Source organism: Pinus tabuliformis, chromosome 5_1 (genome assembly GCF_031772625.1).
Source record: "Pinus tabuliformis cultivar Carrire ecotype Pingquan chromosome 5_1, CPIR1, whole genome shotgun sequence".
In the NCBI taxonomy this organism is placed as follows: domain Eukaryota; kingdom Viridiplantae; phylum Streptophyta; class Pinopsida; order Pinales; family Pinaceae; genus Pinus; species Pinus tabuliformis.
The window spans coordinates 420,657,308-420,661,202 of NC_142305.1; the positions used below are offsets into that span (position 1 = coordinate 420,657,308).

A 3,895-nucleotide genomic window follows, 5' to 3' on the forward strand; every position below is an offset into this window, starting at 1 on the left:
AATATGATCAAAACCTCAAAATCACACTTTCAAAATTCAATGAATCAGAAATCTTGGGCAATGAGGTGATAAAAACTAAGATTCCAATGGAGAAAAAAAATGTTAAAAAATTGCTAAGGATTGACATCAGCGTGTAGACCACCGATAAAAGCAACAACCGTTTTTACCTGAAAACTTCAAGAAACAAGGAAATATAATCCCTAGCATTGCGGCCAAAGATTGGCAAAAGCCTAAATGTAAAAGATAGGGGAAAGGGGAAAGTAATCCAATAAGATTCGCCAATATGACATCATCAGAAACTGTTCAGAGAGTAACACATAATTCATTGGTCATGAAAGTTCTGATATGCGCGCTAGACCTTTAGCGAGAATCTCAAAACGCTAAAGGCTCTGTTGAGTAAAATCTTTTTAAATAAATCTCGTGCAAATTCAAAACTAGAAACCTAAGATCCATGGGCTTCGCTAACGGCCGCGAAACATCATTTGTGTTCACGAATAAATGAAGCCTTCTAATCGCAGATTCAAACGCACACATGAAGTGATGTAAACCTAAGCTTCAACCAGAGGGAACAAAAAGTTTAAGATTTCTGAAACATTACCATTAGACTTCAATATACTAAACACTAAAACTCGATATTTACAAGGGAACAAAACTGACTTGCTGATTTTCTATCCAAGAGGGGTTGGGGTTGTTAAGGAACGGTGAGCTTAATTTGATTGTAGATTCCCTGAATATTTGGGAATGCGATAGATATAGAGGCGGTCAAAATGCTAGAAAATTATTCATAAAAGAAAATGTATCAATTTTTTGAAATATATGTATGGTTATAGAATAAATGACAGAAATTAAGAAAAAGATCCAATATATATATATATATATATATATATATATATATATATATATATATATATATATCTATATATATATATATATATATATATATATATAGTATGAATCAATAGGTAGGTAGGTAGTACCATAGCGGACTGTTATCAGAATATTATGTTTCATTCAACTAAAAGAATTAGAAGGTAGAAAAAGAATTTGAAAACATATGTTCTTATGCATTTGGAAAAATAGGACCAAAATCTCAAAATCACACTTTCAAAGTTCACAAATCAGAAATATTGGGCAATGAGGTGATAAAAACTAAGATTCTAATGGAGAAAAAAAATCTTTAAAAATTGCGAAGGATTGAAATCTTATTGGAAACAGAAACAAGTAGAGCCTTTTTTTAGGAAACAGAAGTAGTAACATATAGCTAGATGAAAAGTTGTGTAAAAAATTAACCTCCAGATCTCAATGAAGAAACATTGGTATATACTTACATGACAAGCTGTGAAAAAAATTAACCTTCTGATCTGGATGAAGGATATGGCTGGAATGTACCGTGTAACTTCATTAAGCGACCTCGCGGCACAGTGATCGACTTTCAGAATAAGATGCCAGAGTACTTTCTTACTTACAAAAGAAGATTTGAATCAATAAGCTTTGCAGAAATTCTCATTCCAGGACGTCACTGTTACATGTGATGGTCTGAAGTGTCTTTTTCTCTAAAGTAAAGCAAATGTTTTTCTGCGAAAAGTATAAAGTATATATATATTTTAATGTATATCTCCGACAAGATAAAATAGTTTCCACCAGTAATTAGTTAAAATAATGTGGACCTTTCGGTCGATGTTTTTGGACTTTGTCTGGCCTCCAGGCTCTGGGCACTTCTTTTCCATCGCGTTCTCCAACAACATCCATTCTCTGGCTTCCAACTTGATGCAGGTCTACCCCTGAAAAACCCAGAATCTCTACTCTGCTATGCATACAAAAATGTATTTCCTGGCAATTCATAATAATATGAGAGCTTATCTCTATTAAATTCAAACACCCAGATTTCATATGCGCTCTTCACTGTTTATCACCAATCACAAATAACATTTATCTCATGATAACCATTTTCCAGTTGTACCCATTATGCACCCATTTTCTGTTGGCTCTACAGACGCTTCAACTCACTATGCACCTCTGACATTTCAATTCAGTCAAACTGCTCTTCGTTCTTCGATCATTCAATTGATAAATACCAGTCTGCAACTTTCATTTATAGCAATCACAGCATTCACATTTGTAGATCAGTAAAACAAAAATACATGCTTACAGATTGGTCTTAATCTCAATGCTATGGGTTCTATCCTTTTTTAAAAAACCGTTCAATTCCCATGCCAGTGATTTCAGAACCTCGGCCTCTATAAAAAAAAACAGTGTCGTCAATTTCTTGCTGAACTTCAACATTGACAATCTCTGCGTAGTCACCTTTCACAATGCCTTCATGATACATTCAGATCCAAAATCCAGTTAATATTAAAATCGATTTCATCATTCATAACCATACATTTGATTCAAACCTTCAGGGTTTTACACGGTTTCAATCAATCAAGTATCACAGTGTAAGTGAATTCAAAACCCCTCCGTTCATAATTCCACCGCGCTAACCTGGAAATCGACCTTCCAAGCCGATATACGAATACCAACTTGAATCGAACCTCGATTCAATCCTCCTCCAGAGTGATCAGTCCCTTTTCTTACATCCCCTTTAGAATGTGTAGATTGAATTCCATTCAATACATAATTTGATATTAACTAAGAATAACGCTTCCCTCATATGCTTTGCACAATAAATTAAACATTCTCTAAACAGAACTTAACCAAGAATATATATATGATTCACACAGAAATTCCAGAACAAATTCCTCATCAATTTAGCCAAATGTAATCAATTAGAAAAACTCACTTGGTTCATGGCCAGATTGTCGGATCGATGGCCCTTTTCAAATGCCCCCAGGCTTACAAACTTCTTGCGTCCAAAACCTTACTTCCCTCTCCTCCCCAAAAAGAAGTTATATCTCAGTCATACCTAACTACCCCTTTCCATACATGAAAGAATTAGTTACAACTCATTCTTTATCATCTTTTAACTAAACTAGACCACTTTTAACTACCTACCCTTATTGAAATTAACACAAATTTAACAACTAAGCCTTCCTCAAGTCTTGCGTTTAGCCACAACATGTGACCATCCCGTCATATTGCTGGCCCGGTCTAGATGCTCCTGCATCAGACTCTCACGCTTGAAAACATTCATGATCTCTCGATCATGTGCTTTCAAAAAGAAACAAAAGGAAAATAAAATTCCTCCTGGATCCCAGACTTTGTCCTGGAGTTGTCCATATGCTCTGCTCCTCCGTTTAGGCTGCATCTTCCCTCTCTGGTCACAATAGTTTGGTGCCGAAATAAGTTTGCCATCATGTTCAATCTCATAATCTTCTTCTTTAACTTCATGAGTCCTGACCACCTGCGCAAGATTGTTTTCTTGCAGAAATCTTTTAGTCACGTCTTCTCCAAAAGACAAACCAACCTCTCGTTTGCGGGGTCCACACTCTGGATCGCTACAAAGTATTCCACACATCAAACCCTCTTCAAGGGGCTCGCGGAATCGAACAATTTCTTTGATACCTTCCAGTATTATATCATCAACGCTAAAAGGACTTTTGCGGACAACAAAAATCTTATCATTGAGGACATGAGCCAAAAGCATGCGGCAAAACACTTCAGCGAAAAGCTCAACCATGCTTCCACTATACTAGAGTCTAGTTGGACACATATACTTGAATAGCGCAAGCATATCTTGAACATGGATGTCATCACAAACAGTGAATCGCTTTCCGTTCAGAATGTTGATGTCAACCAACGATGGCATCGCCTCTAGCAAATCTTTTACTTGTAATAATATTTGGGACGCACATCTTCCGCGCATATTTTCCTGATTCCTGAAGTCATCCATTACTGTTGTATTTTCTCCTTCCTGCTCTAGCTGGTCGCTGCTGTCCAGTTGCATCTTCCTTTG

At 36.2% G+C, this 3,895-nt stretch overlaps 1 pseudogene; it reads right to left on the reverse strand.

Annotated features, from left to right (window-relative positions):
• Nucleotides 1–3,034: 3,034 nt before the first annotated feature.
• Nucleotides 3,035–3,619, reverse strand: LOC149165276 (serine/threonine-protein phosphatase 5 pseudogene; annotated as a pseudogene).
• Nucleotides 3,620–3,895: the final 276 nt, after the last annotated feature.